Source organism: Lissotriton helveticus, chromosome 1_2, assembly GCF_964261635.1.
Source record: "Lissotriton helveticus chromosome 1_2, aLisHel1.1, whole genome shotgun sequence".
Taxonomy (NCBI): Eukaryota; Metazoa; Chordata; class Amphibia; order Caudata; family Salamandridae; genus Lissotriton; species Lissotriton helveticus.
Genome location: NC_136058.1, coordinates 359,949,092 through 359,970,613, shown reverse-complemented (window position 1 = coordinate 359,970,613; position 21,522 = coordinate 359,949,092). Strand labels below are relative to the sequence as shown.

General features: G+C 48.3%; 1 protein-coding gene across 4 annotated transcripts in view; it reads right to left on the bottom strand.

The window, feature by feature from the left end:
• Positions 1-21,522, bottom strand: part of LOC144807921 (acyl-coenzyme A amino acid N-acyltransferase 1-like) — a 133,631-nt gene that overhangs the window by 50,484 nt on the left and 61,625 nt on the right. Inside the window, exon 2 of one of the 4 annotated variants that reach the window (XM_078673518.1) lies at positions 21,071-21,300. The exons of the other annotated variants lie outside the window; for them this stretch is intronic. The gene's annotated coding sequence lies outside the window, so the exon portion shown is untranslated. The remainder of the gene's footprint in view (positions 1-21,070; positions 21,301-21,522) is intronic. 4 annotated transcript variants of the gene reach the window in all.

The window sequence follows — 21,522 nt, the reverse complement described above, 5'->3', positions numbered from 1 at the left end:
CATGATGCATAGATATACATTCAGAGGAGTAGTAAAGAGAAACACATAATGTATAAACCTACACATTCAGCTTTGTGAAGAATAAAGCACATGATGCAATAAAATTACATTCAGAGGTACCAGAATAATACAGTAGCGCAATAGTCACATGATGTCTAAAAACATTCAGAGGTGCAGGAATAAGACATGATGCAAGAAATCACATTCAGAGGTGCAAGAACCATACAATTGCGCAAAACCTACATAAGCCACCACCTGTGGCAGTCCCTAGGCCAACTGGCCTTGTTGGGGCTAGAACGCCCTGAGTCTCAATGTCAGGGGCCTAAACGATGCAGGGGCCCACTACTTGCTGGGCCCCTGGGAACACTCACAAGGGCCTAAACGTTGCAGCTGGCACTAAGTGCTGCGCAGCTGGGTAGGCCGGGCACCTCTGTGCCAACTCTATCCTTCTCAGGGACTCCTTCTCCATCTTGCGCCTAAACGGTGCAGCTGCCCACTAATTGCTGGGCCGCTGGAGAATCATCAAAACTGCGCCAGGGCCCTCACTGGCCCTCAGGCGCAAACTGCGCCACGCTGGAGCCTCACAGGCTCTACACACATCTACGTCCACGTTGGAGCCACACAGGCTCTGGCATTACTTGTGCCCAACGTTGGAGCCACACAGGCTCTTGAAAACAATGGTGCCCCCTCCACCTAAAACGAAGGGCCCCGAACCTTCTCAGGGCTCTACACAAGCATGGCCCCCAAGCCCCTCACAGGGACTTCTGAGACAGCTACGGGCCCTCGGTGGAGCCTCTCTGGGCTCTAGGCTACGTTGGGGCGACCCGCTGCCAACCGGGGCCGCCCTGACTCTGTGCCCCGAAGCGGCACCAACCTCCAGCAATGGGGGCCCTCAAGAGCCCCTCGCGGGCTCTGTAATCCCGGTGGGGCGACCCACTGCCATTCGGGGCCGCCCTTACTCGGTGCCTCGACCGGCACCGCATGGAGCTTCCTCCCCCGCAGCCCTTCACTCACCGGCTCTTCTGTGCGGCGGGGGCGGGCTCCGGCGGCATCTGCGGAGCTCCTGCTCCACGCAGACTCTCCTCGCTTTCCCCGGTCCCCCGTCTCGGGACCAGGACCCAGGGTGGAGCCAGCAAGGCTCCCGGAGTCAGTCTCCTCTCGCGGGGGCGAAGGCGGGGCTCTCCCGGTCACATGGGAGCCTCGCTGCTCCCGCGCCGGACTTCTCTCTCTCGGCAGGGCTCCCTCGGCACACGGGAGCCCTGTCAGCCGGCCGCCACGTTTCTTCCTCGCCGTCTCTTCCCCTCGGGGCTCCCTCAACCAAGAGGAGCCCCGCGAACAGCCGCCATCTCTCGGGGGTCTTCCACTCCCCCTCTCCAGCTTCCAGGAGCCAGCCACTCACAGCGCGGCTCCTGGATCAGGCCCCCCTCGGAGGACCAATCAGAGCACGGCTCTCTTCGGGTCTCGACCAATCCGGTCGTGGCCCCTTCGTGGTTGCTTTTCTTCCGCGGGAAAATCGAGGTGGGCACTCGTAATTGCTAAAACAAATACGGCCATGAAACCTCAGCGCGTCCAGCGCTACCAGCGGACATAAAGCGCTCCTCAGTGCTAGAACAGTCAAGAGAAAGCGCTCTCAAGCGCTTGGGGGAAATGAAGCGCTCCAAAGCGCTAGACAACAGGCAGAGCGCTCCCAGGCGCTCAGGAGGAAGCTCAGCGCCTCCAGGAGCTAGAAATACCGTTCCAGCGCTATCCACAGGACAATGCAGCTCCTCCATGCTGCCAAAGCCCCAGAGCTTCCCAGGGGGGCAAAGCCAAGTCCCCCCATCAGCCCAGGCAGGGCAGAGGGGTCCCCCAGGAGTCCAGGAAAGTCCATCAGGAGTCCAGGGGCTGGGCAGGACTCAGGGAGTCCCCTAAGCCCAAGCAGCAACACGCCCCTGGCAGATTCAAGTCAGAAAACAAGAACAAATTGGAAGGGAACACAGCCCCTTCTTATACACAGAAAAGGCTTTGAAGTCTTTTGAAGTCTTTGTGTAAGCGAGCCCTAAGCCCGGGGTGTATCTGGTTTCCCTCTCCTGTCAGCCTCAGGTCAGAGGTGACAGTGGGTCATCAGGAGGGAGAGGCAGCAGGGTGGGCTGCCAGGCACGGCACGGCACCACCAGAGCTCTTTCCTCCCCTCCCTAACAGCAGATGGGGGCCTTTCATCTACGGCTGACTCAGACCCCCCTCCTCCAGACAGTCCATCTACCAGCAGGCCCAGGCATCCAGGGCCAGGCCCATCAGCCAATCACGTGCCAGCAGACTCACGACACAAATATGCCAACTTCTAAAAGTGGCGCTTCTAGACTACACACAGCCAGGCCGCATACACCATTCTGCAGCATTCATTCTCACGAGTTCATACATATCAAACTCGACCCTGCACTCCCCATGCATCAGGAATCTACCATGGGCATACATATTCCCCATTCATTCCTATGGGAGGGCAGGGCGCTCACCATCCATACACAGAGAGCACACGCACTTTACACTGTACCACAGTGAAAAAGTGCGCAGAGGCCTAAAAATCACCAACCCAGGTTCCAAAAACAGGCTAGGAAAAAGCAAAAAGTCACGGGGTGAACCTGCCCAAAGGACCGGGTCCAACACATCCCCCTTCCAGCCAAAACGCAGGGTAGACCAATCACTACACTGATGGTCTTCACTGCTTTGGGCGACAAAAACCACGGACACGGGCCTGCACGGCAGGGCCAACTTCCAGTTTTTGTTTTTCGCCACTCTGAACCCACATAGATTTCCCTCAACAACAGCTCTCTGGCACCACGAGGATACCCCACTGGTATACACTAGTCATCCACAGCCAGGACCAGGCCCTAGGCCCTCCAAAGATCACAGGTCCTAACCAATCCACAGAGTGGGGGCAGAAGCCCCTGGCACACAATAGCCAATCTCCACTCTCTCTCTCAGGGTAGCTACACTACCACTGATCCTACAACCTAGGGACCACACCCTCAGGCTGACTAGAGGTCACGTCAAGAATGCCCGATCCGACCTCTACTCCACCAATGTTAGAACTGGGGGTCTCTAGTTGGCCGAGGTAAGTACCTTAGACCAAGTAGGGACCCTTGCTTCCAGTCAGGGTGAAGGAATAACCCTCACAGGGAAGCACTCACCAGAACACAACTCTCCTACCAGATCAGGACCTCACTCCGTCACTGGTCTACCACCTGGAAACGATTCCACTTCTGAGGTACAAAGCACACAGCACAGTCCCTCTACAAGCAGGTGGGGGGACACAGCACACAGCAAAGTCCCCTTTCCTCTACCTTAGTGGAAACAACAAACTGCAGGCGGGCCCCAGAACACACAGCAAGGGCAGCCCCTCGGTCTCTTGAGCTGATTCACTTTGGTAGAGTTCCTCTTGACCTAGAAGTTTCCTAATCTCCCAACCTAGGATTTAAACCCTCAAGTTGCACCGGGGTCAGAAGTACACCGTCCTTCTGCACCCCCTTCCAGTTCCACTATTACAGGCACAGTATGTCTCAGGCTAGACAGAGCACACGCCAGCGGCGTATCAGCGACACACTCTCCTCCAGTACTCCCTATCACAGGATGATTCTCAGTATGTTCCAGGCTAGACAGAGCACACGCCAGCAGTGTATCAGCAACACACTTTCCTCCAGTACTCCCTATCACAGAGTGATTCTCAGTATGTTCCAGGCTAGACAGAGCACACGCCAGCGGCGTATCAGCAACACACTTTCCTCCCACCGGGGTCAGAAGTAAGGACACCGTCCCTCTGCACCCCCCTCCAGAGTTCTGCACCCTCCCACCTGGGAGCGGTACCCCTGGAAGCCAACAACCGGTCAGGACACTGATTACCGATGCCCTTCCCTCCAGGTCAGGCTGAACCTGAACCTGGCCTTCCCCCTCCTCGGGGAACGACCTCCAGAGGCCCCACAAATGGTCAAGCACTCTAGACGGTCAAATGCTCAGCGAGCCAGGACTTCTGCACCCTCCACTTAGGAGTGGTACTGCCCAACACTAGGACCGCCGGAGTTCTGATTACGGACACTCCCCGTCCTCTAGACACAGGAAGATCCTCCTCAAATGACTTGTAAGTACAGCCTAGGCCCCTGACCTGGCGCTCCCTTAGGGAACCCTCCAGGCCCCGAGACAGGGTTTCGGGCCAACGTGGGACACACCGTCCCACACTCACTCCGCCTGCACTGAGACAGGACGTGAGCCCCTACACCCCTACCATCCTAATGGGACATAGCTGGGCTACACATGAACCTCTTCACCTACACAGGATCATCAGATACACAAGCCACTTCTTTTAGAATCACTTTCTAATGTCTCTGCACGACATCCAGCACACCGCCAGACATCCACCTCACGTGCAAGCTCCTTAAAAAACTCACACCAACTCCTCCAGTTCAACACAGCACTCATCCACACAATCCCCCTTCAGACTGGTGAGACAGTTCCTCACTGCCTCTGACTCTCAACCTGTCACCCTCTTACAGAGCACCAGGCACCATACTCTGGGAACTGGGAATGGGAATTCACGCACTGGACACATTTAAGCTGCCACCACTGGATCCTACCATACTGGGGAATCCAGACACACACACTACACTCAGGGAATAACCACCCTCCTGAGCAAGCAATTTCTCCTCCACCCTCCCTCTCTTCCATCTACCCACACAGGGACAGGAATAGGAGTTGGACACAGGACCCAGCAAGGGATTCCTAATCTATGGGAACCTCCCCTATCTACTGGCGTCCCGCTCTGTCATTTTCTCTAATCTGCCACTAAACATAAAGCGCAGGAACACCATCTGAAAATGACACTTTTGAGGAAAAACAAAATCAAAAACAATAATCCCAAATATGTGACTATCTGAAAAACGCAGAGTTTTTGTAATGTAGCCAGTTGTCGCTATGGCACTGGGCAAACGTAAGTCCAAATCCGCACCGCTGACCCACCAGTGTTGGAAACCGGCTATTTCTGGTAGGCTAAGGCTGATGCCAAAGCCAGGCAGAAACCACCATTCCAGTCAGGGCAAGGAAGTCACACGCCAAGATAACCCCTGCTCACCCTCTAGGTAGCATGGCGCGAGCAGTCTAGGCTAAACTCGGAGGCGATGTGTAAAGCATTTGCGTCAGCGCACGACAGCAACAACCCACTAGGTACACCACAAAAGAGACTCCACACAAGGTTATATTAAAATAACTTTTGTATTGTCAAAACATATCAGATAGAAATCACACATGTACATTGTGCCAACTGGCACGGCAATATTCACAAGGGATTATTTACAAGACAGGGCCACATGGGCCACTGTCTGAATCAACACTTTGCAGATATAGAAATACTTGTCAGAAATTAGAATAAAAGTATATAAACTTCACTGTAACACAAAGTAACAGTTATAGATCACATCCAGTAACTACTGGGAACAGGTAAGTACCTCCTACGCAACCCTAAACCCCTTAGGAGACTGTCACGCAGGGGACCAGGACCTCACTAGGACCACCTGTACTAAAAAGAACAACCACCTAAGTATCACACAGCATTTAGGGGTCTAAGAAAGAACACATTACCCATGATGTATGAAACACATTCAGAGGAGTAGTAAAGGAAAACCACCTAAGTATCACACAGCATTTAGGGGTCTAAGAGAGAACACATTACCCATGATGCATAGATATACATTCAGAGGAGTAGTAAAGAGAAACACATAATGTATAAACCTACACATTCAGCGGTGTGAAGAATAAAGCACATGATGCAATAAAATTACATTCAGAGGTACCAGAATAATACAGTAGCGCAATAGTCACATGATGTCTAAAAACATTCAGAGGTGCAGGAATAAGACATGATGCAAGAAATCACATTCAGAGGTGCAAGAACCATACAATTGCGCAAAACCTACATAAGCCACCACCTGTGGCAGTCCCTAGGCCAACTGGCCTTGTTGGGGCTAGAACGCCCTGAGTCTCAATGTCAGGGGCCTAAACGATGCAGGGGCCCACTACTTGCTGGGCCCCTGGGAACACTCACAAGGGCCTAAACGTTGCAGCTGGCACTAAGTGCTGCGCAGCTGGGTAGGCCGGGCACCTCTGTGCCAACTCTATCCCTCTCAGGGACTCCTTCTCCATCTTGCGCCTAAACGGTGCAGCTGCCCACTAATTGCTGGGCCGCTGGAGAATCATCAAAACTGCGCCAGGGCCCTCACTGGCCCTCAGGCGCAAACTGCGCCACGCTGGAGCCTCACAGGCTCTACACACATCTACGTCCACGTTGGAGCCACACAGGCTCTGGCATTACTTGTGCCCAACGTTGGAGCCACACAGGCTCTTGAAAACAATGGTGCCCCCTCCACCTAAAACGAAGGGCCCCGAACCTTCTCAGGGCTCTACACAAGCATGGCCCCCAAGCCCCTCACAGGGACTTCTGAGACAGCTACGGGCCCTCGGTGGAGCCTCTCTGGGCTCTAGGCTACGTTGGGGCGACCCGCTGCCAACCGGGGCCGCCCTGACTCTGTGCCCCGAAGCGGCACCAACCTCCAGCAATGGGGGCCCTCAAGAGCCCCTCGCGGGCTCTGTAATCCCGGTGGGGCGACCCACTGCCATTCGGGGCCGCCCTTACTCGGTGCCTCGACCGGCACCGCACGGAGCTTCCTCCCCCGCAGCCCTTCACTCACCGGCTCTTCTGTGCGGCGGGGGCGGGCTCCGGCGGCATCTGCGGAGCTCCTGCTCCACGCAGACTCTCCTCGCTTTCCCCGGTCCCCCGTCTCGGGACCGGGACCCAGGGTGGAGCCAGCAAGGCTCCCGGAGTCAGTCTCCTCTCGCGGGGGCGAAGGCGGGGCTCTCCCGGTCACATGGGAGCCTCGCTGCTCCCGCGCCGGACTTCTCTCTCTCGGCAGGGCTCCCTCGGCACACGGGAGCCCTGTCAGCCGGCCGCCACGTTTCTTCCTCGCCGTCTCTTCCCCTCGGGGCTCCCTCAACCAAGAGGAGCCCCGCGAACGGCCGCCATCTCTCGGGGGTCTTCCACTCCCCCTCTCCAGCTTCCAGGAGCCAGCCACTCACAGCGCGGCTCCTGGATCAGGCCCCCCTCGGAGGACCAATCAGAGCACGGCTCTCTTCGGGTCTCGACCAATCCGGTCGCGGCCCCTTCGTGGTTGCGTTTCTTCCGCGGGAAAATCGAGGTGGGCACTCGTAATTGCTAAAACAAATACGGCCATGAAACCTCAGCGCGTCCAGCGCTACCAGCGGACATAAAGCGCTCCTCAGTGCTAGAACAGTCAAGAGAAAGCGCTCTCAAGCGCTTGGGGGAAATGAAGCGCTCCAAAGCGCTAGACAACAGGCAGAGCGCTCCCAGGCGCTCAGGAGGAAGCTCAGCGCCTCCAGGAGCTATAAATACCGTTCCAGCGCTATCCACAGGACAATGCAGCTCCTCCATGCTGCCAAAGCCCCAGAGCTTCCCAGGGGGGCAAAGCCAAGTCCCCCCATCAGCCCAGGCAGGGCAGAGGGGTCCCCCAGGAGTCCAGGAAAGTCCATCAGGAGTCCAGGGGCTGGGCAGGACTCAGGGAGTCCCCTGAGCCCAAGCAGCAACACGCCCCTGGCAGATTCAAGTCAGAAAACAAGAACAAATTGGAAGGGAACACAGCCCCTTCTTATACACAGAAAAGGCTTTGAAGTCTTTTGAAGTCTTTGTGTAAGCGAGCCCTAAGCCCGGGGTGTATCTGGTTTCCCTCTCCTGTCAGCCTCAGGTCAGAGGTGACAGTGGGTCATCAGGAGGGAGAGGCAGCAGGGTGGGCTGCCAGGCATGGCACGGCACCACCAGAGCTCTTTCCTCCCCTCCCTAACAGCAGATGGGGGCCTTTCATCTACGGCTGACTCAGACCCCCCTCCTCCAGACAGTCCATCTACCAGCAGGCCCGGGCATCCAGGGCCAGGCCCATCAGCCAATCACGTGCCAGCAGACTCACGACACAAATATGCCAACTTCTAAAAGTGGCGCTTCTCGACTACACACAGCCAGGCCGCATGCACCATTGTGCAGCATTCATTCTCACGAGTTCATACATATCAAACTCGACCCTGCACTCCCCATGCATCAGGAATCTACCATGGGCATACATATTCCCCATTCATTCCTATGGGAGGGCAGGGCGCTCACCATCCATACACAGAGAGCACACGCACTTTACACTGTACCACAGTGAAAAAGTGCGCAGAGGCCTAAAAATCACCAACCCAGGTTCCAAAAACAGGCTAGGAAAAAGCAAAAAGTCACGGGGTGAACCTGCCCAAAGGACCGGGTCCAACACGCACCATTAGGCTGTATTGTGCAGCGCTCTGCACTTTACTCCGACTTTTTGACTCGTTTAAACAAATGTGAATTCACTAGGAACGCAGCTTCCAGCATTTGATGACACCCAGCGTCATTAAGCAGTAGAATGAAACTGGATGTGGACGCTCTGACACCTTCGGGTAATGTTCGCGCTGTAGAAAATCGCATAAAATAAAATAAAATAAATATTTACACTTCGAGGACGCATTGCAGAGTCGGGCCAAACCCTCGGGCAAATGCGTGTCCCAAAACAATTTTCACCCATGTTCAACGTGAATAAGTCACAAATTACCACTGTTTGTCCGAGAACACGAAAGTGGGTTGAGGATACACTTAAAATTATCTCCACAGCTGAACCACTGAAAACACCGCTGGTTTAACGCTCCCCACACATCAGCCGGCGCCTTTACGCCACATTCGGCACTTGGAGGCCTTCATTTTGGGAAGAAATATTCATTTCGACAATAAAAGATATTGTTTGTCGCTTCCCATTTTCCCGTGTCGGTAAAAGTACTGAGTAGTGAGTACTGAGTAGTGAGTGCAGAGTAGTGAGTAGAGTAGTGAGTAGAGTAGTGAGTAGTGAGTGCTGAGTAGTGAGTAGTGGGTAGAGTAGTGAGTAGTGAGTAGAGTAGTGAGTAGTGAGTAGAGTAGTGAGTAGAGTAGTGAGTAGAGTAGTGAGTAAAGTAGTGAGTGCAGAGTAGTGAGTAGAGAAGTGAGTAGAGTAGTGAGTAGAGTAGTGAGTAGTGAGTGCAGAGTAGTGAGTAGTGAGTAGAGTAGTGAGTAGAGTAGTGAGTAGAGTAGTGCGTAGAGTAGTGAGTAGAGTAGTGAGTAGAGTACTGAGGTGAGTAGTGAGTAGTGAGTGCAGAGTAGTGAGTAGAGTAGTCAGTAGTGAGTAGAGTAGTGAGTAAAGTAGTGAGGTGAGTAGAGTAGTGAGTAAAGTAGTGAGTGCAGAGTAGTGAGTAGAGAAGTGAGTAGTGAGTAGAGTAGTGAGTAGTGAGTAGTGAGTAGAGTAGTGAGTAGTGAGTAGAGTAGTGAGTAGTGAGTAGAGTAGTGAGTAGAAAATAGTGAGTAGAGTACTGAGTGGAGAGTAGTGAGTAGAGTAGTGAGTAATGAGCAGAGTAGTGAGTAGTGAGTGCAGAGTAGTGAGTAGAGTAGTGAGTAGAGTAGTGTAGTGAGTAGTGAGTAGAGTAGTGAGTAGAGTAGTGAGTAGTGAGTGCAGAGTAGTGAGTAGTGAGTAGAGTAGTGAGTAGAGTGGTGAGTAGTGAGTGCAGAGTAGTGAGTAGTGAGTAGTGAGTAGTGAGTAGAGTAGTGAGTAGAGTAGTGAGTAGAGTAGTGAGTAGAGTAGTGAGGTGAGTAGAGTAGAGTAGTGAGTAGAGTAGTAAGTAGAGTAGTGAGGTGAGTAGAGTAGAGTAGTGAGTAAAGTAGTGAGTGTAGAGTAGTGAGTAGAGAAGTGAGTAGTGAGTAGAGAAGTGAGTAGTGAGTAGAGTAGTGAGTAGTGAGTAGAGTAGTGAGTAGAGTAGTGAGTAGTGAGTAGTGAGTAGAGTAGTGAGTAGTGAGTGCAGAGTAGTGAGTAGAGTAGTGAGTAGAGTAGTGAGTAGAGTAGTGAGTAGTGAGTAGAGTAGTGAGTAGTGAGTAGAGTAGTGAGTAGAGTAGTGAGTAGAGTAGTGATTAGAGTAGTGAGTAGAGTAGTGAGTGCAGAGTAGTGAGTAGTGAGTGCAGAGTAGTGAGTAGTGAGTAGAGTAGTGGGTAGAGTAGTGAGTAGAGTGGTGAGTAGTGAGTGCAGAGTAGTGAGTAGTGAGTAGAGTAGTGAGTAGAGTAGTGAGTAGAGCAGTGCGTAGAGTAGTGAGTAGAGTAGTGAGTAGAGTAGTGAGGTGAGTAGTGAGTAGTGAGTGCAGAGTAGTGAGTAGAGTAGTCAGTAGTGAGTAGAGTGGTGAGTAGTGAGTGCAGAGTAGTGAGTAGTGAGTAGAGTAGTGAGTAGAGTAGTGAGTAGAGTAGTGCGTAGAGTAGTGAGTAGAGTAGTGAGTAGAGTAGTGAGGTGAGTAGTGAGTAGTGAGTGCAGAGTAGTGAGTAGAGTAGTCAGTAGTGAGTAGAGTATTGAGTAAAGTAGTGAGGTGAGTAGAGTAGTGAGTAAAGTAGTGAGTGCAGAGTAGTGAGTAGAGAAGTGAGTAGTGAGTAGAGTAGTGAGTAGTGAGTAGTGAGTAGAGTAGTGAGTAGTGAGTAGTGAGTAGAGTAGTGAGTAGAAAGTAGTGAGTAGAGTAGTGAGTGGAGAGTAGTGAGTAGTGAGTAGAGTAGTGAGTAATGAGCAGAGTAGTGAGTAGTGAGTGCAGAGTAGTGAGTAGAGTAGTGAGTAGAGTAGTGTAGTGAGTAGTGGGTAGAGTAGTGAGTAGAGTAGTGAGTAGTGAGTGCAGAGTAGTGAGTAGTGAGTAGAGTAGTGAGTAGAGTGGTGAGTAGTGAGTGCAGAGTAGTGATTAGTGAGTAGAGTAGTGAGTAGAGTAGTGAGTAGAGTAGTGAGTAGAGTAGTGAGGTGAGTAGAGTAGAGTAGTGAGTAGAGTAGTAAGTAGAGTAGTGAGGTGAGTAGAGTAGAGTAGTGAGTAAAGTAGTGAGTGTAGAGTAGTGAGTAGAGAAGTGAGTAGTGAAGTGAGTAGTGAGTAGAGTAGTGAGTAGTGAGTAGAGTAGTGAGTAGAGTAGTGAGTAGTGAGTAGTGAGTAGAGTAGTGAGTAGTGAGTGCAGAGTAGTGAGTAGTGAGTAGAGTAGTGAGTAGAGTAGTGAGTAGAGTAGTGAGTAGAGTAGTGAGTAGAGTAGTGATTAGAGTAGTGAGTAGAGTAGTGAGTAGTGAGTGCAGAGTAGTGAGTGCAGAGTAGTGAGTAGTGAGTAGAGTAGTGAGTAGAGTAGTGAGTAGAGTGGTGAGTAGTGAGTGCAGAGTAGTGAGTAGTGAGTAGAGTAGTGAGTAGTGAGTAGAGTAGTGAGTAGAGTAGTGAGTAGAGTAGTGAGTAGAGTAGTGAGGTGAGTAGAGTAGAGTAGTGAGTAAAGTAGTGAGTGCAGAGTAGTGAGTAGAGAAGTGAGTAGTGAGTAGAGTAGTGAGTAGTGAGTAGAGTAGTGAGTAGTGAGTAGAGTAGTGAGTAGTGAGGTAGTGAGTAGAGTAGTGAGTAAAAAGTAGAGTAGTGAGTAGTGAGTAGAGTAGTGAGTGGAGAGTAGTGAGTAGTGAGTAGAGTAGTGAGTGCAGAGTAGTGAGTAGTGAGTGCGTAGTGAGTAGAGTAGTGAGTAGTGAGTAGAGTAGTGAGTAGTGAGTAGAGTAGTGAGTAGTAAGTGCAGAGTAGTGAGTAGTGAGTAGAGTAGTGAGTGCAGAGTAGTGAGTGCAGACTAGTGAGTGCAGACTAGTGAGTGCAGACTAGTGAGTGCAGACTAGTGAGTAGAGTAGTGAGTAGAGTAGTGAGTAGAGAGTGCAGAGTAGTGAGTAGAGTAGTGAGTAGAGTAGTGAGTAGTGAGTGCAGAGTAGAGTAGTGAGTAGAGTAGTGAGTAGAGTAGTGAGTGCAGAGTAGAGTAGTGAGTAGGACATCACAGGCAGCAGCTGTGCAAGCTTCTTACACTCACAAGGAGACCACAGGCAGCTGAGGTGCAATCTTCTCCCACTCACAAGAACGACATCACAGGCAGCAGCGGTGCAAGCGTCTCACACTCACAAGAACAACATCACAGGCAGCAGCAGTGCAAGCTTCTTACACTCACAAGAAGGACATCACCGGCAGCACCAGTGCAAAGTTCTTACACTCACAAGGAGACATGCCAGCAGAGGTGCAAGCTTCTCACACTCACAAGAAGGACATCACAGGCAGTAACGGTGCAATATTCTCACACTCACAAGGAGATCACTGGCAGTACACACCACATGAACACACTCCACAACACATAGCAACAATACATTGGCATTTATAATGCCATTAGCTCAAACTCAAATAAATCCGAGCCCGATTGCATTTCTAATGCTTGTTATATGTACTTTTGTAGCCCTGAAGAAGTCCCTGGATGGGACGAAACGCGTTGGCGGTTCCAAAAGTGATGCTTTCAAACGTTTTTAGAGAATGAAAAATAAAGAATAAATTAAAATTGAACATCGACTCATCTATGGAACTAGATCCCTTTTGAACTGTTTTCTGAGACTATTACAATTTGTGTTTAAAGTGTGCTGGGCTACCATGTGTCAATAAATTGATGAATGCTAGGTTCTTTGAATCAGCTTCTAATTCAAGGGAGTATAGGGAATTGTGCTTCCAGCCCGTTGTTTGCACCTTTTTCTTCGCTAATACTGATAGGGACCTTAAGACTAGTGCTGGCAAATTATGCTTTGATTCCCATTTCTTTGCTTAAGATCTGTGTGGGCTACATAATCAAAACAGAGCGTGAATAAATCGCGAACCAACTTACCGATTCCGCACAATTGCCGGCCACTGTAGTCAGGCTGGCCATCTTTCTGGAAATAAATTCCATTCAACAGAAACAAACATCGACAACAGGACCACCCGTTACGATGCGAGTACAAAGAGACGCAATCTTAGAAAGGTGTCGATATTACCGCTTGACCTTCAAATATCAGGATAAGCGTACAAAAAACATTGACATCGAAAGGTCAGTTAAATAAAAATTAAAATATATTAAGATTATACAGATGCGCCATCATGAAGATCTTGAAAATGTACAGCACTCAACTTTTATGACTATTATGTCTTCCACATTTTGGATGTTCCACTGCATGAGCTATGGGTGCCAGTCAATCAATCAAAAAGTGAATATGTGGGATTGTTAAAATGCTGAATGCATGTGATTTATATGACACAAATTTGGTTTATATTATCATATTCTGTAATGTGATCATCAAGATTGTGTGAACATGTTTGCAGTTTTTGCTTTGAAGGCTGGTGGCTTCATTTGACATTAGCTTCCTATTGATTTCATGGAGTGTCTAGATTGTCTTGTTTACTGTGGTTATTAGAAAGGATCACTGATAAAACGTACATAATTGAAAAGGCATCAGGCCTCTTTCTGTTAAGTTTTTATACTAAGATTTTTTTTAACAATGAGTTTATGTTATAAAAGTCTAGCACAGAGGGCGAGGGACAGAGGGGAATCTTCACGTCACACAACTCTGGATCGGGCCACATAAAGTGATGTCTCCAGTCCCAGATGAAGTCAACCAGAAAGGGAGGCATTTAGCCTTCGCTCACTGAGCAGCTGGACTCATGAGAAAAAGAATAGCAGACCTTGTGGCTGCATTGAACATAAGACCTATTGTTCAAACAACTCTGGAGGCGTGTCCCATCTCTGATATGCAACATAGGTCTTATTTTCTGCTGTGATAGAATTATACTATTGTTTTGAAGAAGCAGAGGGAGCAACATGAAGCTGGGATTGCTATAAACTTATCACTGCAACCATTTTAGAGCGGTTCCTATTTAAACGTGAATGCTGCTGCTTCCATTTTATGTATCTTTAATGTTACAATTCCTATTATTTTCACTAGAGTAAGGGTCTGATTTAAAATAATGTAAATAAATATTTTAAATGTATCCCTTGTACTCTAGCATCATTGAGCGTGCAATTCTTTATTGAAAGAGGGTTTGCAATTCCACTAACTATACTTGTAATGTCTCATGCAAATGATTGTTATCTGAAACACATCTCGCTCAAATGCTGCTCAGTAGGTTGCGGAACGGTTGCAGTACAATTCCTTGTATGATTTGGGTTGGTGCATTGACTCCTTAGTGCCAGGCATAAGGACTCACTATGCTACTCTGCACCCCTCCCTACCACACACACAATGTATATATATATATTATAAAGTGTTTTTTTTATTTCTCTTTGTGGTCATGGGTGCGTGAGTGCAAGATTAAGTGTTTGCATTTATGAATGTATGGTTCAGTCAGTGTAAGGCTGATAGTATGACTCAATTTATCAACCAAGCATATAACATAGTAAAGCATTGCAAATCAACTATCAATAAATAAAAATGAAATCTTTTTGCTAATGTGTATGAAATCAAGATGCAAAAGCTTGCATACTCCATTTGCACTTGCCTTTTAGATATGCAATCAGCATGAGATGTTTTCTACTTGTCACCCTGACATGTCAATGTGTCTGTGGATAGTTTGTAACTTTAGCAAGGTGCATGAGCTAATAAACAATGCAATGGCTTTGGCAATGCTTGTTTTATTTTGTGAGAGACCAGAAGCTCCCCAGACGAAGCAACAGCACTCTCACTGTTGAGTGCTGCACGGCACAACCCGAAGGGTTATACCAAATTATAACAAAAACAATTGAAAATGGCCGTCCGTCTGTCCACACTATTGCACAGGCGAACTCTTTGAACGGGTTTATTACACTTTACCAAAAAAAAAAGAGAATTGGCCAAGTTGGCTTGTTTTTAATAGGGAGCAGCATAACAGTATCTATTAATGTGAGTCACTGCAGGGATGTGCCGCAGAAAGGCAGGGGATCCTTGTACCCCTGGAGAAGGACATAGTTGTAAAAGCTGTCAACTGCAGGTAAAGGGTCCAGTAGGATAAGTGCAATAGGGTGACATTGTCCTCTAGTGGCTATTTGATTTAAAATGTATATAGCACTTGAATGCCCTGAGTTGTCTTGGCGCTGCTGCTTATATGAGAGAGAAAAGAACGAGAATGCTCCTCTAATGACTGAAGAGTCAAGTCTAAAGAGATTTTTGGAAGGACAAAAGGTCTGGACAGTTTTTTTTAATTCGTGGTGGGAGAGGGCTCCATAGTTTTGCTGTCCCCAAAACGAAATTCCTGCCCCCCATGATACTGGCCGTAGGCAGTACTGAGTGCATGACATCCGAGGATCGGAGTTTACTGGTTGGAGTGTACCTGACGAATCTCTCCTGATGATAGCCTGGACCAATGTTGTGCAGTGCCTTATGGCCATCTGGTCATCCATCATGATCACGGTGTGGCTTCCTTTCCCTCTTTATTTATTTATTTCTTTTTACATTTGTAAAGCGCACAAATGCCCTGGGGCGTCTCGGCGCTGCGGACCGCAAGCAGAGTCTATGAACAGGATTACTGATTGAACAGCCAAGTCTTTAGCCTCTTCCTAAAAAGAAGCAGGGACTGGCACTCTCTTATCTCCAAAGGGAGAGAGTTCCAGAGTCTGGCTGCCGTAACGACAAAGCGTCTGTCACCCCAGGATGGATGTTTGCGGTGGGATGGATGTTTGCTTGGATGCTCATTCTGCTACAGATATGAGGATGCAGGATTAGACTCCACACCTCTCAGCATCTGAGCCTAAATCCATGTTTCTTCCTTCAACTTTATCACAGCCAACTCTTTGCCTGAAGAATTTTAATATCCGTTGTAATCAACAAATGTATTTTTTGAATCCGATTCACAAGTCCCATATCATTATGTGGTGGTTAACTTATGCAAAGTACAACTGCAGTATCCTAAGAATTATCACCCCTATGCAATAACCAGAAATAGCCAGAGTGGGTAATATTATGATATCTATGGCCGCATTGTGCCAAAAATGAATACAATCTCCTCCATTTGAGTATTAGACCAGAGATGAGCAAATATGCCAGCATATGCCATTAGGATTATGATTATTATTCCAAGGCCTGTTTGTTTTACTGGAGGACACATTATGCCAGAGGTACACACCAGAGGCCAAAAGTTACAATCATTGCACGCTGAATTGACCGCCATAATGTGAGGGCCCTCAAGTGTCGCAGGTGGCACCATCAAGTCCTGGGTGTGCACTCTATGCGAAGGCTTACTACCATTGTGCCAGGGCATGCACTCTGTGAGGGCAAATCTAAGCACTCTACGGCCACAGGTAAGTACACAGAACTCAAATAGAGTATGGGGTCACTTAGCAGCTAGGCTGGAATAGGAATTTAATTGTGCAACACTGCACCAGGACAGGCTTAAATCTGGATCTCAACGAATACACTCAGCTTATATACCCTGCTCTGACCCCAGAAACCTACCTTCTTTGAACTGAGAAGAGAACAGCTCTTTAGTTGGTTCCTGACTTTCAGATGGTTCAGCATGTTGTTGTTTTTTTGCAATTTTATAAAGCTGGAACTTAACCTGAAGGTATTGGTGCTCTTTCCATGAGCACCAGTTACGCTACAAAAGGACATATACATTTTTGGTAGACACAGGGAGATTAAGGGCCACAAGTTCACCAGTTTTCGGAGTTTGTAAACAGAGATTTGCGTCATTTGCGACTACTAAAAAGTGATGTAGCATGTATCAACCCTATTTTGTGAGTGAGGAACCTGTTACGGACTCACAAAATGGGTTTACGAGTCGATATTAGGAAGGGGCGTGCCAAAGGCATCCCTTCCAAATAGCAAGTTTCAGGGCCATGTATGATTGTTTTGCGACCAGAATGCGATTGCGAAACAATTGCACTGCCTACTTTAAGTAGGTGGTAAGCCAGTCGCAAATGGGAAGGGCTCTCCAGTAGACCCCTTCTCCTTTGTGATTGGCAGCAAAACGTTTTTAAGAGTAGGAAGTGATCCCATGGAAACGTTTCATTTTTGTGTTTGAAACGCATCCTGTTTTCCTTTAAGGAAAATTTCGACCTGCCTCATCAATATTGATGAGGCAGGTCATTTGCGACCCCATTGGGAATCGCTAAATGTGTCTGAGTCACATTAGTACATTTCTTTTGGGACTATTAAATTGAGAGTTGCAAAAGAAAATGGTCCTACATGTGGCACTAAGTGATTTGCCTTGAATCACAGACTGTTGAGCCAAGACTTGAACATGGTTCCACAGTTCCAAAGTTGGCAGCGCAGGTTTCTTGTTTTTGCGGAAAGGGAGTTCCATAGTTTTGACACTTGTAGGCTTGTTCTTCTTCTGGGGGATTTCTTAGGTGATGGGGTTGTTATCTAGGACATTTGATGAGCCACATTTTTTTTATGTAAATATGCTGTTAACAGTTTAGACTTTTAGAGTGCTTCACAGTCCATTCATTTGTAATGCTATTATGCATGATTTATATAATTTAGTGTTCAACTGCGGCAGTGTTAGGTACTACAGCGTATAATTCTTTCATAACACTACATCTCCATTTTGACAGTTTATGTTGTTTATATTCATGGCCACTAGAATAATGTGATTCTGCAGTCGCAAAATTGTAGATTTGCCACATTTTCCACATAATCAACCATCTGCTGCATAATCTGCAGATTTTAACAGAATTTTTTTTTTGCTTCTAGCACATGGTTCAAAAGTTAGTAACAACGTAGCGGCACGTGCTGCAGTGCAGTGGAATGTCCTATGCAAAGGTTGACTGGTCACCGTTCTGTAGCTAATTGCTATGTTTGTGTGTTGAACTGGTGGTAATGCCCAGACAGTGTTAACAAGTGTAATAAGCATTGGCATAGGCAATAGGTCTCATGTTCAGGACCTTATTAGTATTGATCCAGAACTTTTAGCTTTGCCAATGTCTTTAAGCTATGTTGTTGAACAATGCGGCTGCTGTGCAGCATGTTGAAAAAGTATAATAAAAAGTGTTAGGCATTTTTGTTATCTTATATATAATCACGAAGACATTATGTACAAATGAGCAACCCTATTAAAAAAATTATTCCCATACAAAAATTGTCTTCTAGTTTTTTTGTCCTTGCAATGCTGGCAACTTCTTACTGCCTGTTCTAATTCTTTTGTTTTATTGGTTTTTATGTGCTATGGGGGGGACATAAACAACGAGGGGGGGAGGTTGGGAAATGGTGCCTGAATTACAACACAAACAGCAGACTGACACTATGGAAGAATCAACAGATTCCAGATTCCGAGGGAAGACTGAGGTGGTGTTGAGGTTGTGGTTTGCTGGTGTGGAGGTGATTCTCAGGTGATGCAAAATGATACTCAGGTGGTACTAAGTGATACTGAGGTGGTGGTGTGCTGGTGCAGAGGTGATGCTCAGGTGATGCTAAGTGGTACTGAGGTGCTGCTGAGTAATGCTGAGTGATGCTGTGGTGCTGCAATGGTGCTCAGATGGTGCTGAGTGATGCTGTGCTGATGTGGTGCTGCACTGATGCTGAAGTGAGTCTGCATTGGTGCAGAACTGCTGCTAAGGTGGGGCTGCGCTGGTGGTGGTGCACTGATGCAGAGTTGGTTCTGTGCTGAGATGGTCCTGTGCTGGTGCTGCACTGATAATGAGTAGGTGCTGCACTGGTGGTGGTGCCTTGTATGGTGGCTCGGTGCTGATGATCGTATGGTGTTGTGCTGATGCTGAGGTGGTGCTGTGCTGGTGCTCAGGTGATGCTGAGTGATACAGAGGTTGTGCTGAATGATTCTTGGGTGGTGCTGAGTCATGTTGAGGCAGTGCTGAGTCATTGTGAGGTGGTGGTGCTGCGCTGGTGCTTAGGTGGTGCTGAGCTGGTCCTCAGATGTGCTAATTGATGCTGAGTGGGTGTTGTGCTGAGGTAATGCTGCGCTGCTGCTGAGGTGGTGATGCGCTGATGCTGAAGTGGTGTGGCATTAGTGCTGGATTGCTTCTGATGTAAGGCTGCACTGGTGCTGAGATGGGCTGCCAGCATGCACTGATGTGAAGGTGGTAGTATGCTGATACTGATATGGTGCTGTGCTGATGCTGAAGTGATCTGCGCTGGTGCTGACGCGATGCTGCCTTGCTGCTGAGCTGGTGCTGCACTGATGCTGAGTTGGGGCTGCAGTTGGTGGTGCACTAATGACGAGGTGGTGCTGTGTAGATGCTGAGGTGATGCTGTGCTGAGGTGGTGCTGTTGAGGTGCTCAGGTGGTGCTGCTTTGATGCTGAGGTGGTGCTGCGCTGATGTGCTGGCGCTGAGGTAGTGCAGCACTGGTGCTGGGGTGGTGCTGCACTGGTGCTGAGTGATACTGAAGTGGTCCTGAGGTGGTGCAGAGGTGATGTAATGCTGCACTGATGCTGAGTTGGTGCTGTGCTGATGCTTCGCTGAGGCGGAAGTGCTGCTGCATTGGGGCCGAACTGCTGTTAAGGTGGGGCTGTGCTGGTGCTGAGGTGGGGCTGCGCTGGTGCTGAGGTGCGGCTGCGCTGAGATGGTGCTGTGCTGATGTTGAGGTGGAGCTGCGCAGGGGCTTTGATGGTGCTGCACTGAATTCAAATCAATAAAGCTTTACTCTAATTCTTAAATAAGAAAATCATAAAAGCACATTAAAAGTACAACATAATTGTCAGTCATAAAATAGTATTTTAAAAATGTAAGCTATGCAGTTTCAGATAATAATTTTGTACAAAAACAGTAATCCTTTAGCTTAATCGTACTCAAGGGGTCTTACATCATAATGGTTTTCCTAAATTAAAAAAATATTTTTTAAAACACAACGATGGAAGTAATACCACATTCATTCTCCAGAGAATGCAGGGCCAAAAGTGCAGGGCGACATTGTCTAAGACCAAGTGATCCTCAGATTGGAAGTATCTACCTCCTTCTCTGGACCGAGTAAAAGGTAATTGTTCTATATATAATGCCTAATCAACAACGGGTTAACAAGAATCTATCGAAGTCGCCTGTGATAATCCTTATTTACAGTTATATGTTAAATGTAATTAAAGTAAGCTAGTGCGCCAGTACAGTTGACTTTGTCTTTGCAGTTATGTTTCAATTTGCTTCCAGCAAACTTAGGCAACTCATTTTAAGGTCTTTCCTGGTAACTGTGCTCATGGTGTTGGGGTCATTAGAATATTCTGGATGGCCTAGATTGCATGTGAATGTTTTTATATAATTTAACCATCTAATTTGCATGGTCCCATCTAGCCCTCAACTGTCATTCAGGATTTGGCGATTGAAATGCGTTTCATCGTTGGTCCAGATCCTATGCCACAGTAGAACTGGCTGGATTTTTATGACGTCCGTTAAATATGGCATACGCATACCCAATTCTGTATGACAAATGTAGGTTGAAGTACTGTCTGGGACTGCCAGCAGACACCTAAACAAGCATTTGCAATGCAATAGGTCTCGCATTTATGAGAGTTTGAGCTATTGGCATTGTAAATGACAATGCCTTTTATGTATTTGCTGTTTTTTAAAACAGATAAATAAAAGGCATTGTCATTTACAATGCCAATAGCTTAAACTCTCGCGAATGCAAAAGCTATTGCATTGCAAATACGTGCTATATTTTTTTTTAAAGTGTTAGGAGAGAGTGTGTCCTGCCTGCAACAGCAGGGAGGACAATGCTACTTGAAAAAAAAGGGCTCGGAGGCTGTAATTAAAGCCTACCGAGCAACAACACAAGTAACGGAGAGTTGCCATGGGAGATTACCAAATGAGACAAGCCAGTACTAAGCAGGGACGGCCTGGTCCTCGGGCGTTTTGGTGTGCTGCCGAGCTGGGGCTGATTTCATTGATGGGGACCTGCGTGTGCTGAGCAAAATTCATTTTGCTTTGTTTATTTCGAAACACACGCAGGTCCCCATCAACGAAATCAGCCCCCACCGCAGTGAAATTAGCCCCCAGCTTAGCCACACACCAAAACGCCCAGTAGCCAGTCAAGCACTGGTACTAAGTAGCGACCACTAAGTCTTTTGACCAATGAACAGCCACAGTTTACAGAGGACAATGACACAACCAATGAAAAATGTGGGTGGAGAGTGGGCGGAGCTTTAAGTCCCTACCCCAATACAGCATGCATCGCAGAGCAGCGTATGTGCTGCCCAGGCTCGACTTAATAAAAAGTACCTCTCGTCTTAGGCAGAGTGATACATAGCCAGTCCTGTATTACAGCTTTCACCAATCATGTGGGATAAGAGGGCACTGTCACTTTCATCCGGGTCCCTGCATTGAGATTCCTGGTGTACTGGTTTGCAGCTCTGCTTTATACTTTTCCTTGGGGTTGCTGTCTGCACTGAAGTCCTTTGGATTGTTCTGTAACTCCACTAGGCCCCGGGGAGCAGCCACGGCACAGGAATCTGCAACAAAGAGGGGGAGCCTTAGTAGCTTTGGGTTTAGGTATCCCTGCCTGGACTTTGCCCCACCCCTCAAGCGAGGCTTCTGTGAAGGGGTTGGGGGAGCAGCACACACCCCAGTGCCTTTCCTAAGTTCCCCCTGCCAAACTCCGAGGGGTAAAGGGGAAAGTGTAAGATGGCATGGGGAAACGCACTCGTGTGCTGCCCGACAGCATGGCACCCAAC